This window comes from Silene latifolia, chromosome 9 (assembly GCF_048544455.1).
Source record: "Silene latifolia isolate original U9 population chromosome 9, ASM4854445v1, whole genome shotgun sequence".
Classification (NCBI taxonomy): Eukaryota; Viridiplantae; Streptophyta; class Magnoliopsida; order Caryophyllales; family Caryophyllaceae; genus Silene; species Silene latifolia.
Genome location: NC_133534.1, coordinates 14,882,320 through 14,898,142, shown reverse-complemented (window position 1 = coordinate 14,898,142; position 15,823 = coordinate 14,882,320). Strand labels below are relative to the sequence as shown.

At 36.2% G+C, this 15,823-nt stretch overlaps 1 long non-coding RNA gene across 1 annotated transcript; it reads left to right on the top strand.

Moving 5' to 3' along the window:
* The first annotated feature begins 9,709 nt into the window (after window positions 1–9,709).
* Window positions 9,710–11,259, top strand: LOC141602444 (uncharacterized). Its single transcript, XR_012524447.1, has 3 exons — window positions 9,710–9,862; window positions 10,822–10,907; window positions 10,990–11,259. It is a non-coding gene; the product is annotated as an uncharacterized LOC141602444 (long non-coding RNA).
* The last annotated feature ends 4,564 nt before the right edge of the window (window positions 11,260–15,823 follow it).

The window sequence follows — 15,823 nt, the reverse complement described above, 5'->3', positions numbered from 1 at the left end:
TGGAGCACGATACTAATCTCCAAGCACTTCAAGCAAGCAAACTAGAAGAGCTCCTCAGTGAAGTCTCCTCCTACACATATTATAACTAACTATCATAATCACACTACTACTAATACTAATACTAATACTAATACTAATACTAATACTAATACTAATACTAATACTAATACTAATACTAATACTAATACTAATACTAATACTAATACTAATACTAATACTAATACTAAATAACCCACTTGATTAGTCAAAACCCCAATTAAAATCTCATAAGATAACCTACTAATTAAACATGGGTTTACTAATTAAGAATGGAAGGAAAGAGCAAGAGTGTACTTACAAGTGTAAAGAAATGAACAAGAACAAGAATTAGGAAGGAAATTTTCACAAGTATGGTAGAAATCTTTTTTTTTTGATGGAAAGTATGGTGGAAATCTTGAGGATAAGATTTGGGAGTATTTAGTGGGATTTTTTTGAAGGTTTAAGGATAAGGTTTGGTGAGAAAATGAGGGGGAAAATCTAAAAAAGAGTTTAAAAAAGATAAGGTTCACCTAACATGCTTTCATGTGAAATAAGGGACATCGACATGTCACTCGTTCGAGTGAGATTTCACTCGGTCGAGTACTCGGTGTACTCGGCCGAGTGCAGCCTTAGGAATTATGGGATATTACATCCAAATTAAGTTGTGCCACTGATCAACTTTATCCCCCTTATTCCTGATAAATTCATATCCTTTAGGAATCGTGTATTCATGCCCAATTTGTGTGCTCCACTGTTGTTATTGGTATGCAAAGTCAAAAATGTCCTTCACCTGGCAAATCTTTCTCCAGTACCAGCTAGAGGTACTGAATGGTGTATAAGTTTGTCAGTCCCTACCCTTTATGTAGGTATGATTAACCCATTTGACCCAAAGATGGTCAAGCCTGCATGATATCCACCACACCAGTTTTCCAATAGCCGCCTTGTTCCATGATAAGCGGGTACAGGCCGTCGTGCCCAATCAAACAAATTCTCAACTAGTAAGGGTAGTCGAGGTCGAACCACAAGGAGATCAAGTTTGAGTACTAGTTTTGTCTTAAATTATGAGTTAACTACGTGAATCATGAAATTGATTAATATTAAACTAATTGCTAAACTAAAAATAAATTAAACTATGACTACTAAACTAAGTAAACAAGTAATGAAAAGTGATTTAAACAATAAAGGAAAGCCTAGGGTCCGATCTCACCTCCGACATGTGTTTGGGCTAAAAATAGCACAATGAAGAAGGCCCACTTAATAAAGTAAAGGCTATGAAAGAAGTAATGAGGAGGAAGGAAGCCCGCGGATTGGGGAAAAGGGAAACGGGCTAAAGGAAGATTAGGAGCCCATCATAGGAGGCGTCCGCATTAAGGAAAGAAGCGTCAGGGAGAAGTTAGGGAGATCAGGGAGAATTGGCAAGGGAATCCGGGTTTGGAAAGAGTCCTTATGAAAATTATATTCCCTTTCCATATTTGAGGTAGGACATATCTAGGGTTCTTACCCTATAAATAGTCAAGGAAGCGAATCAAGAAGGACATTCAACACACTATATTCAAGACATCCGCACTTACACATTCACATCAAATTCCACGGCGTATTATCCTCAAATATACGCTCACCTGAGATCTTGCAGGTCTGATACCTAGCACCAACGAGATTAGCATAACGTTACTATTGTAATCATCCTCCTATTCATATAGTGCAATACTTGGCAAGGTACCGTCCCTCCCGCGGTTGTTCCCACGTTGGGTTTTCCGCGTCACCAAATCTCTCGTGTCAATTTACATTACGCACTTTATTTTCCTATTTACTTATTGACATACGAACCATTATACAATCGACCAACGAATATAGACTACATTGACCCTAATTAATCGACTTGGGTAAAAATACCTAAACAGTTTGGCGCCCACCGTGGGGCATTGTGGTCGGCAATCGTTGATATTCTAGATATACAATGGAGAAGCAAGCATCTGAAGCCATGTCAGGAAGCAGGCATCCGTCGCCACCACCACCGTCTACCCAAAATCCAACATCAACAGTGGCCACGCAGGCTCCCGGACATACCTCAAGAATCATACTGACAACAAAAACCTCTTTACCTCCCAAGACTCCTGTTGTCGCAGCTCAGACCAGATCAGACAAAGGAACGTCAAGCTCAGGCATCATTCCGCCACCTAGTCCCACACAAATCTTGCTTGCTGGCGTGGAAAATCTTCAGAAAGCTATGGAAAACATGAGAGAAGACCAAAGGAGAGCATATGCTGAGGTAAGAAGGAGAGACAGAGAGCTCTGGGCACAGATTGATATCCTGAAGCAACAGTCTGTCACCCCAGTAAGTGGGACAGGTGAAGGAAGATCTTCTTTGATAGAACTGACACGGGGAACATCAGGCAGCAGGCAGATACCAGCTGAACTAATAACAAGGTAAGATTTGGCTATAGTACCGTCAGATGGAAGAATAACCCCACGGGGGTTAGGATACCTCACACCAGATAGCTGGCAGCCGGCTAACTGCAGAGGGACACAAACAGATGGCCTCTCCGTCAGCAGCCCCGCAGCAATCGGGCAGAAACCCGTAGCAGGATCCGAGTCAAACCAGCAAGTGGAATGGCAGCAAGGGACAATCGTTACCACAACCCCCTGAATGCCGGAGCTTATCAAAATCTTCAAAAACCCGGATCAGGAGGAAATACGCAGATAGGCGACGACGACGGACCCCGTTCGGCCAAGATAACTAATCGTATGATTGGAACTAAAAGAGATGTTGAGTAGGGTCCCAGGGCTACCACCCCCACTCGAGAAAGCAGCTTTAAACAGTTATGCCGACTCACCAATCGTGGACACCATATCCATCACAGCCATGCCAAAGGGATTCACGAATCCAAATATGCCTCTCTTCGACGGCACAGCAGACCCCTTTGATCATATCAGCCAGTATAAGCAAAAAATGATGACGGTAGCGGCTATAGGACAAGTTAAGGAGGCTGCATGTGCAAAGGATTCGGTCCACCCTAACAGACCAAAGACTTCGATGGTTTGTGAGCACATGCCCAATGTCGATATCTACATTTGCTTGAATTGGTGAACGCATTTACCCAACAGTTCGCTAGCGCAGAAAGCCACGAAGCACGCAGGAGACCCGTATGCGAGAATCGTCCGGGGGCGGAGAGAGCATTGGAGAATACAATACTAGGTTCAACAATGAGAAGGTAGCGATGCGAGAGTGTGATGTCTCAACAAAGAAGTAGAAGCCTTGAAAGAGGCCTCCACCACGACTCCGACCTATACAAGCGATTAACCATGCATCCATGCCATAGTTTCGAAGACGATGAGGGAGAAAGCGGTGCCGCAATCGGGTTGGAGGAAGATGTCTTAGCCGAGCTAGCTTGCTAAGCACGCCTAGTATCTCCAAAGACCTCGGCCGTTGAGAAATCGGGAAGAACGCAAACCACCAAAGAAGAAGGACGAGAGGTACAGACCATACGGGAGGGGAGTCAACAGAATCGAAGAAAATCGGCTACTCCCCACTCGGCGAGAATACGGGTTCACCACGAATCGGCGGAATCTTAAAGGCACTCGGGAGATGGGAGATGGAGTCGGTGGCCCAACCCACCGATGGGAGATCGGGCATGGAGGAAAGACAAAGAAGAAGAAGTGTGAGTTCCACCGGGATATTGGGCACAACACCGAGGATTGCTATACATTACGAAGAGAGATCAAGCGCTGTACGAACAAGGAAAGGAGCCGAGCCACCTATTACCACGTGGGGGCAAGCGGAAGATAAGGTAAGCTCCGCCAAACCGGACCCCACCCACATGCACCAAAATTATAAACGTGATAACAAAGGCGGCTCAAACTTGAGCGGATCGACATATTCAAAGCAGCCAAGAGACACGCTACGAGACCAAAGGAGATAAGCCACCAATTTGTGCGAGAATTTCTTACGTGACTGACCAAAGAATGATCGGCTTTGATGAAGGAGATGCATACGATGAGCGAGAACATCATGACGCACTTATTATCACCTTGTCAATGGCCAATTGCACAGTTAGAAAGGTCTTGGTGGATACAGGAAGCTCGGTCAACTTGATCATGCTGAAAACTATAGAAAATATGGGATTCAGCGAGAAGGATTTGCAGAAGAAGACTATTCCGCTAGTAGGCTTCAGTGGAGAAATAGCCAGCTCGCTAGGTGAGATAGTCATCCCCTCCTATGTGGGAGGAGTCAACAAGCAAGTCAGATACCTGGTTATAGATGGCCCCTCTACTTACAACGTCATCTTGGGAAGACCATGGTTGCACCAAATGAAGGCAGTCCCCTCAACATACCACCAGTGCATAAAGTTTCCCACACCATGGGGAGTAGAAACAGTAAGAGGAGACCAGGAGGAAGTTAGAGACTGCTATAAGAAGGCACTCAAGTGCACTGTCATCCCCCCCGCATAGCAATTACAGAAGCAGCCTCTCCAGGACGAATACATCGAACCGCCAGCAGAAGAGCTGGATCAAATCAACCTGGACAAGCTGCACCCAGAACGAACCGTGCTCATTGGAGCAGGATCTACAGGAGGCTTAAGACAGCAACTAGTCAAGTTCTTACAAGATAACATGGATTGTTTTGCATGGTCACACAATGACATGGTAGGAATAGATCCGTCCATCATAACACATAAGCTTAGTGTGGACCCAAAGTGTAAGCCCGTCCAACAGAGAAGAAGGAAATTTGCAGCGGAGAGAAATAAGGTAATCAACCAGGAAGTAGATAGCCTGCTGGCAGCAAAGAAGATAAGAGAAGTAAAATATCCAGAATGGCTGTCTAACGTAGTGGTAGTGCCTAAGAAGAATGGGAAGTGGAGAGTATGTGTGGACTTCACCGATCTCAACAAAGCATGCCCGAAGGACCCATTCCCGCTGCCTCATATTGATGCAATGGTAGATGCGACAGCCGGACACGAGATGTTAACATTCCTGGACGCATGGAGTGGGTACAATCAGATCAAGATGGATCCTGCAGATCAAGAGAAGACAGCATTTATGTCTGAAAGAGGAATATATTACTACAACGTCATGCCATTCGGCCTAAAGAACGCAGGCTCCACATATCAAAGGAGGAGACGACTCTAATTCGCCAAGCACCCCCTCTCGGCTTCGCACTTAGACACTAGCTATCCCTACCAACCCCCCTCTCGGGTTCAAATCGGTATCCTTAATTTAACACCCGACTACCCCAAAAACATGCATATTCCCAAGGTGGCGTAACATTAACTAAGGTCATTAGGCCCACATCAATTTCCAGGTCATCCCACTCCTTCTCTCAAAGGTCGATTTCAAACCCAAGACTAGAGGTGCCCTCCTTTGGCTCTCCCTCTCGGTCTCAACCAAAGTTGACAATTAGGCTTAAACAAGGTAACCAAATCCCCAACCTAATTGGTTCTCACCAATGGATAAGGGTTAAGAATTAACATTACCCACAAATAAACCATCAAAAATAGTCAATCCCCTAGTCAACCCTTACATATTTCCCCAACAACTAATTAAAATATGATTTAATAAAGTAACTTACACACGTCGTCGTTAAATCGAATTCTAGTTAAAATACTACTCACTAATCATTACTAATCTAACACTAAACACATTTATAATTACTCTAATCATGAAATTAAACAAAATAAAGTAACAAAGATTGAAATATTAACTAATCTAATGACTAAACATGAATAAATTAACACTAAACATGTTAAGGGTAATAAAGACTAAAACTTTGACTAATTAAAGAGACTAAACTAAGTAAAACATGACAATAATTAAATAACAATAAGAGAAAGGGAGAGGGAGAGAAGAAATAATACCCAACTTATAATTAAATGGAATGAAATGAGAAATCTTCATACGAATATTATAATTTGAGATAATAAACTAAATCTAAACTAAAAATAAGGAAGAACAATGGAATTTTTGTTTGATTTTACTGTAGAACAAATCCTAACTACACTACTAGAGGTGGCAATCGGGTCAGTCGGGTCAGGTTTGGGTCGGGTCACGTCGGGTCGGCTCATATCGGGTTTGGGTCATATCGGGTCAGCATACCTTTTCGGGTCGAGTCGGGTCGGGTTCGGGTCGTTATCGGGTCGGGTCATTTCGGGTCAAATGATATATCGGGTCGGGTCGGGTTTGGGTCGGGTCAATATCGGGTCCGGTAACTTAATCGCATTACTATAATTTTTTACCATTAAATTTAGTTTTTAACCTATTATTTGGTTTAATTAATTCATTACTAAGTCAAACATATCAATCTAAACACAAAATCACTTTCATTTTGATCAAAATTAAGCTTAATAATTGTCGGGTCATCAATTTAATCGGGTCAGTATCGGGTCGGGTCAATATCGGGTCGGGTCTGGGCCGGGTTCAGGTCACTGATAATCGGGTCGTGTCGGGTTACGGGTCGTCATCGGGTCAGGTCGGGTCGGTTTCGGGTCACGATATTTTCGGGTTCGGGTCGGGTCGGGTCAGACTTGGCAGCTCTATACACTACTCTATTCTTCTCGTCTTCTGTTTCGTTCTCTTCTACTGCCCAGAACAAAGACAATATGACGGCTCCCCCTTTTCACTCTTCCGTCCCAACAACAAAATGAAGATGCTGTGTCCTCTGTTAATCCCAAATCCAAGGGACTAAGAGCCCATCAGAATGGTACATAAAAGTCCAAAAATGTGGGTGGTGGAAAAAAGCATTGATATTTTGTCCACCAATTTGTCCATAAATCAAACATTATTAAAATGGCCAGCTTAGAAATGAAAGGCCCACATATGAAGTCCATCATTGGTGGCAAAATAACCCGTTGTAAATATCGTCGACGTTTTCATTCCAAAAGACGATAATGCCCTTTGTATAATTACACTATTTTCTCTCTCTAAACAATTTTCTCTCAAATTCTACTAAAAATCAATTACATTTTGATCTCTCATTGCATTAAACCAATTAAAAGATGTTAGAAATTAACGCACATCGACTAGAAAATTTAAATAAATTTAAAAAATCGGCAAATAAACGTATTAAATACGGTTTTTTTTTAAAAAAATGAACAAGTTCATAGACTAAATGTTGACATTCAACAATTGGCCATGGACCAAACGTTGAAAACCAACGTTTGTCATGGACCAAACGTTTGGAAACCAACGTTGGCCGTGGTCCAAACGTGGGAAACCAACATTGGTCGTGGTCCAAACGTTGGAATCCCAGGTTTGGCCAGGAGAATTTTTTTTTTCTTTTTTAAAAAAAAAATTCTCCTGGCCAAACGTGGGATTCCAACGTTTGGACCACGGCCAACGTTGGTTTCTAATGTTTGGTCCATGACTGAACGTTAGATCTCAAAGTTTGGTCCATGGTTCAACCTTGGGGGTACAAATTTCAGATTTACGCAGAAAAATTGCAATGTTTATTATCACTAAGTCAATACGTGACGTAAATCAATTATCGAATAGATTTAGCGATGCGGAAAAAAAAATTAACCAAATAATGAAGCGATTAAGTTGTTTAAGTACCGGTGATTCGAGATTCGTCGTGTTGATAATTATTTTTGTTTTTTTTAATTTAGTTGAAGTTGAGAGGAAATGTTTTAGAGAGAGAAAGTGTTGGATGAGTGGAAGAGCAGTTATCGTCTTTTTTTGAAAAACGTCGTCGATATTTACTAAAACGCCGTCGATATAAATCAGTCCCTCAAAATAAGGGGACGCAATAGCTGAGCACAATGTGCTCAGTCCGTTTCGGCTCGTTTCGTCATATCGCTCCTCTATTCCGCATTTTATTTTCGAAGCGGTGCCTACAAAGATTAAATTAACAAAAGCACTACCAAAATCCGAAGAAATAACATGAAATAATTTTATTTTAAATCAATCGGCCAATGTACGATATAAGACTAAAATGGGTCGATAAAACTAAAACGAGTAATTAATTAGATAGAATAAGGGACAAAATGAGGGATAAAAATCGGTAAATTACGGTGTTGTCACTCCACAATATGTCATCTTTAAGGCCAAGTCCTCCTCCTTGCTTGGGCTTACAAATTTTATCCCAAGAGACAATAGGGAATCTTTTGTAGTCAACACCCCTATCCCATAGAAAATTTCTGCATATGAATTTAATTTTGGAAATGTCCCCATTGGATAAGATGAATATAATTGCCCAATAATTGTGTAGAATACTATATATTGACCGAGATGGAGGGAGTAGAATATATTTTAATTCGATTTGTTTAATATTGTTTAAAATCATAGTTGACATTTGATACAATTCAAGTACCTTACTTATTTCTTGTAGATTCAATATTTAGTTACCGGGTATTTATGAGAGTTAATTAATTATTAGGAATATATAAATAAGGCAAATAGTAACGCCATTAGAAATCTATAAAATATAATTAAAAGGCTATTCTAAAATGACAAATAAAGGCCACCTAGACAAAGCCACGTAGGATCCAAAAAGCCACCTAGATTAAAATTTAATGTGACGTGGCATATTTAAATGTGATGTTGCATATTTTTAATGTGACATGGATTATCAATTTATTATTACATGACATTAATTTAAATCATTTATCTATAAATTAATTTAATTCACTTATATCTATAATATGAAAGGATATTATAATTATTCTTAAATTAATCTATAAAATACTATTAAAAGCCTAGACTAAAATGACTGATAAAGTCCACATAGACAAAGCCACATAGGCTTATGAAATGCCACGTTTGATTAAAGAATGACACCTGCGCATAAAAATTGCCAGCACGGGCTATTTGAAAATTCTACGTGGAAACATTGATAAACACTTTACAATTAGTCGGCAAAACTAATAAAAAAGAGAAAAAATTTACCATTCATCTTCCCCACCCAAGAAGCGTTTCTTCCCAAATTCAATAACAAATCTTAATTCAATGACACAAACCAATGCTTATGAGTTAATTACGATATCACAAATAAATGTTCATGAATGATTCAATTACTATATCAATTATCAATTGGCTCATGGTCTTTATACGTTTCTCACCGAAGCAATCAATGTTTGTGAATGAGTGCTTTGTTACAATTTACGCATTTAACTTCGACTGCTATTTAACTCTGATTGTTGAATCACTGATCTACGTTGCCGGTAACTTCATCTTCGACCTTCAAACATTCGTTTCCATTTGATTTTTTTGTTGCTATTGGCGTTGCCGGAATGCATGTACACGTTTTAAATCAGGTAGTTTGTTTGTGTTCCGGTGAAGCTAATACTTATTCAATTTGTTTCTGTATATACCGCGCCATGATTTAATCCGACTTCTGCAGGTTTCGGTTCGATTGATTAAATACTTCGCTTCGCGGTCTACGAATTGTCCATTTATAATCATGGTAAGTGCCCAAACCTACAATTTTCTCTACTAAAACTTACCGCTTTCCGCAAATAAGTGTAAGCAGAATATTAGCTACTGTTATGGTTCATGTTGTTGTTGTTGTTGTTGCTGCTGTTACGGGCAATTTCATCTTGCTACCCAACAACTAGGGTAATCAGGTATAACAATACTCTCCGTCTCAAATATTTGTTTTTATTTTAATCAAATGTAAAAAAAAGTGATTTTTATAAAGAAAGTACAATTTATTTTGATGTGCTCTTATTTTTATTATGATCTTAGTAACTAACCGTTCAATTGTCTTTTCTCCTAAAATTTCGAATAAATTCATCGTAGAATACCAAGTTGGGGTACTCACGAGTGAAGACATTGATCAATGAATCAGCTGCGCTATGAGACATAATTGGCGAAGTTCTTATGTTGTGATGTATAAAGCCAATGGATACCCCAGGTATTTTTCGATTTAATGATCCACAATATACAAAGTTAACATATATACAAAGGTTATTGTTTAAAATAATTTATCTCTGAGTTACGGTCACAGTTGGATCTTCGTAGCATCATCTTCGTGCAATTTGGTGTGATATGCCATTTTCTTATCTTTTAATTTACAGTAGCTCTGTAAATTGAGACTTTGGCTATTTACTGTTAGGGGTGGGTTAATCAATTCATCTATTAAAGGATGTAATTACTGAGTTTGACTTTAGTTTTATTTATAGTTGTATGGTTATAGAATGGTTTAATGAGTATGTTTGGATAGGCTACTTCGAAGCCAGTTCAATGCAGATTGATCAGTATGACGACCCTTAGAATCGTCCCCTTAAAAGGGAGTGTTTTTTTTGTACTCTTTGGTATGGAGTTTAAGGTTAACTATGGGATGAGATAAGGGGAGATGAAGGGTTAAGCAGTGCAATACAAGGTAAATTCCTTCCAGATTTCCTAATCTAATTAAAAAACGCGGTGAAGGCAATGAGTATAGGATCGTTTATAGAATTCTTTACCATGATAATGTGTACCAATAGTATGGTTAAATCCTTTTTGCGATTTATTAATCACGATAGTCTGTGCTGTTGCATTTGTTTTTATTTAATTTTGGTTTATAAAGCTTTCAATTGGATAAGACTATCTTTGTGAACTAATTGATATGTGATAAATTAATCTCTCGAACGATCAATTTGTCAGCTGATATCTCTAACATCCATTTGTTTCGATTCCCCTTTTTGTGAATAAACAGTTTACTAGCCCTATTATTGTGTGGTGTAGATAAGTTACGCTTTTGACTGACTTCTAAATCATCGAGTACAATCAAACTCCCTCGTGTGGGGCGTTCAGTAGGAATTACAGTGTAAAATTGTTATCGCTTGACAGATTTATGTAATGGGTTCCTTCAACAATTTCCTTTCATTGTAGTTGTTAACCCAAATGGACCAGGGCAAATATTTCTTTCTATAATGTGGACCTAAGACAAGATCACAAGAGGGAGAACAATACTCAAGGTATGAAATTCTAGACCATTTTTTGTTACCTTACCTATCTCATGGGTTGATATTTATTTAGGACATTTTAATGCTTTTCTAGGTGGTACTTGCAATTGCAATAGTTCATCTCCCACTTTGGCCACAATACTCCAACTGATGGTGTGCTCAATAAAAAGAACATGTGGAGCACCGAACGAGCCAACGTGAATTTGATCCAAATGTTGTTATGTACAATCCGGTCCACCTTTATCAAGTCTTAAACTAAGCAAACAATGTTGTCGGTATTACTATTGAGACAATATACTGATTTGTTCAATAATAACTTTTATATGTTGCCAGTAAAGACATGAAAATTGGTTAACAATGTACAAGAGGCTGGTTTCTGTATAACGGATAATTGTGATTTGAGACAATAGTTACATACAGTGGCGGAGCCAGGAATTTAAGTCAACGGGGGCGAAACGGTAGTATTATAAGGGAGTCGGAAAAAAAATTCGATAATTTTAACTAAAAATTTCGAAATTTTAAAACGTCAACGGGGGCGACCGCCCCTGCTAGCCCCTCCCTGGCTCCACCACTGGTTACATATAATCCTACTTCACAAGGAATTAAGTGATTATTTTTATGAGCCATAACATTTAGATTATATGGAAATGAAGCTGCCTAATTATAATTAGTTTATCACAAGAACGAACTCAATTATGAAGAAACTTAATTACTCATTTTTTAACTTGCACTTTCTCTATTATCTGTCGACTGTCCTAAATCTTTTTCCAAAGATTTTAAATATACGATCTAACACTTTGCTTCCAACTATTTTGCATTGTCGTTGAACCTACGGTCAAACAAAAACGTTCCGTAAATTTCACGGGCAAAAAAACTAGTTTTGTATATTAAATATATTGTCTTTCAAAATTTATATAACCCTTATAAATTTACATCAAATTTCATAATTTATAATTAATATTGACATTTTAATTGAAATTTTGGTAATAAAACATGTTAATAAATTTCATAATTTATAATTATAAATGAAATTTTAATTGAAATTTTTGTAATAAAACATGTAAAGGAATTATTTAGACCTCTTCATATTACTAAACACTCACCATTATTAACATTTTCCTATTTAATTCATTGTTTTTAAATTTTTTGTAATAAAACCTGTTAATAAATTAATTAAACCTCTTCATATAACTAAACACTCACCATTATTAACAATTTCCTATTTAATTTTTTTTTAATTAAACATGGTAATAAATTGATTAAAACTCTTCATAATACTTAACACAAACCAAATTAATTAAAAGTTTTTCCTATTTAATTAATTTTTGTAATATACGAAGTAATATGTTAATAATTTTATTAAAACTCCTTATATTACTCAACATCCATAATTTTCGTTAACATTTTGTCCTATTTAATTCATCTCTTGAAGTCCTGGGCAATCAGTAATCTAATTTAATAATAACACAAAATAAATTATAAATTAAATTAAAATATGGGAATTTATGGTTGTGTAATGACTATAAAACCTACAATACTTATAATAGTTTCTATTCACAATATTTATTTAAAATATGTCCATTTGTCATGAGTTTCTAAGTTGTGGATTGTATTTTATGGTTTAATTTATTTATTTGATTATATTGAGTATTATTGTCGAGTATTGTTGTTGTTGTTGGTTGTTGTTGTTGTTGTTGTTGTTGTTGTTGTTGTTGTTGTTGTTGTTGTTGTTGTTGTTGCTGTTGTTCCTATGTCCAATAAAGTATATTTTAATTTGTTATGTTGTTGGTTTTATGAATCGTTTGCTTTGTATTTGAATTCATGTTTTCCAGTTGGTTTAATTTAAGTGACTTACATGTGACAATGTTTTGATTCGTTTGTCAAGTTTTTGTCAGGTTGATGTTTCATCTTTTGGTCAATGTATTTTTTATATAACTTTAAAGCACCATGAAGCGTATGTGAATGCAGATAAGGCAAACCATCACGTGGGTAATCTGAAGAGGGAAGAAATACAAAAGCCACGAAACTGAGGTAAAATAAAAGGTAAAAAAACGTAAGGTAGAAACTGATAATAAGTAATGGATGATTGTTGATCTCAAAATAGAAGTCTTATAATATTTCTTTTACTTTTTTATTAAACGTATATTGTGGTGTAATTTTTCTATTATACTTTCCCGATCAACCTACTTGAATTTGTATTTTTGTATTCACGAGTATGATCATCTCTAACATATATTTTTCTTTTTCTTTTTCATTTTATATGAAATATTATCAAGGCATGTAATAAAAGTAAGTGAAAGTGAACCTTCGGGTAAATGTTAAATAATATGATTTCTAAATTCTACTTCGTATGTTTTTAAGTTCATGTGTTTTTTTGTCAAAATAGGAATAATACATAAACTTACTCTCATAATTTTCTAAAAAAAAAAATAACCTACTCTCATAATTAATGGTAAATAAATAAGTACAAATAATTGAATGAAAAATCTTTTAAATTTCACAATTTACTTTTTGAACCATATGACAATAATTAATCATTTTAATTATGTCATTTCCTCTTCCAATTTAATTTTTCTCCAACTCCTACCTCTTCATTGTTTTTCTATAACTCTACTTTACTTTTTTAAGTGGTTTATGCTTTTTTAACCATTATAAGATGATCCTTGATCTCAAAATGGAGATCTTATAATATTTCTTTAAATTTGTTATTAAACATATATTTTTGTGTAATTTTACTATTATGTTTTCCCGATCAACCTATTTGAATTTGTATTTTTGTATTCATGAGTATAATCATCTCTAACATATATTTTTCTTTTTCATTTCATATGAATTATTATCAAGACATGTACTAAAAGGAAGCGTACTAAGAGGAAGCGAAAGTGAACCTTCAGATAAATATTAAATAGTATAGTTTCTAAATTCTAATCCGTATATTTTTAGGTTTATGTGTTTTTTTTTCAAAACCGGAAGAGATTATTTTATAGTCTTTAATACTGTTTTTATTTTTATATAGGATTGTGGACATAAGTATAACAAGAAATGGATCAAATTCTTGAAATAGTAATAAGGAACTTAAAAAAATTTATGAACCTTTTAGAATTCGGATTTAGGGAATATAGTTTTTTAGATTATTGAGCAATTGAAATGAAAATTTAATTCGTAATACATGGAGTAGATAGTAGATATCGACCATACCGTTGAATCTTATCTAATATTTTTCTATCAATATACTAATCATTTTTCGGATGTAAGTAATATTTGAAGCATGCACGTGGTGATAAGACTTCAAGATATTTCTATGGGAGGATTGATGGAGAGGTCTGGAAATAATATGGAGATGACTATATTGAGGTATTGAGTTTCCAAGCTTATAAGGCGTCATTGAAGATTTTTCCATACGGAATTTAATATATACGGATGGTTTCAAACTTTAATATTTAAAAAACTCACTTTATTATATTGCGGAGTAAAACACACTTATATATAATGAGTCGTCTTTGTCATTGCTCCGTTGTCAAGTTTCTCAAAATTAGTAGCTACCACATTGTCACTTGCAGGATTCGATTTAAAAAAATAAACCAAAGTTGTCAAACAAATAAGGTATTAACTAACTAATTTCTATGTATTTCAAGACTGTATATTTTTAAATGAATCAACAACTAATTGCTCAAACAATTATTAACAATACGATAAAAATATCAAAGTTAAAACAGATAAACCCGTGAATTTCACGGGTCACAAACCTAGTTTAATAGTTAAAAGAATAAGAAGTCGGATCAAATTATTGTTATACTATTAGATACGTAATTGGTACTATAAGTAGGATGTTTTGTATTCATTTTAGAGAATATTATATAAACTCTCCAAGCCACACCCTAATAGTTATTCATATCATAACAATCTAACTCTGAAATATGTACATATCAATAAAATATCTCTCCCTTCTGTCGTGGACGTAGCTATTACATCAATAGTGAACCATGTAAATTCGTTTGTTAGTTTTCTTGTTTGTTCTTTACATTTTATTTATCTTTCTCGCGTCAGCTGTCCTAACAAGTGGAACAGTACATCAACATAAATCAATCGGTCCCGTTAAGAAGAAGAAGAAGAAGAAGAAGAGAATTATTTCCAATAAGTTATTCCTAGCCGTTACGCATATGACAATCTAACTCTGAAATCAATACATATCAATAAAATATCTCTCCTTTTTGCCGCTAAACGTAACTATCACATCGATAGTAAACCACGTAAAATCAATTTGTCGGTTTTCTTATTTGTTCTTTATGTTTTATTTATCTTTCTCGCATCTGTTACAATAGAATTCATAACAAGTGGACCGGTACAATAACATAAATCAATCGGTCCCCTGAATAGCTAGCTAGAAAGAAGAGGAGAATATAATTTCAGTGCTACTCAAGTACTCATTTGTTTCACTTTTAAATTACTCCATTCGTTCCGATCAATTAGAGCATCCACATTGAAGAGGATTGACCATCCTCTTAGATGAGAGAGGGTACTAAGAGGATGTCCTCTTCAATGTGGAACCAATATTGTACATCCTCTTTAAAGAAGGAAGAAGAAGACTTCCTCTATTTTTAGAGGAAGTACAACTCTAGGCCCTTGTGCCAACTTTCTCCACTAACCTATAAAAATATTGTATGTGGACATTATTTTATTTGATTTTGAATATAAAAAATAATTAAAATATAAAAGAGGAAATGGAGATGATCCTCTTTGATGTGGGAGGAAAAATAGAAGAAGAGAAGGAGGAGGATGTAGATAGTGGAAAATGAGTTGGAAGAAAGAGAAGGTGATGTGTCAAAAAGATAGAAGGAGATGAAAAAAATAAGAGGATGATAACATACTCTTCAATGTGCATGCTCTTATTATCATTTGGTTTTGACACAAAGAGAAGAAAAGAGGAG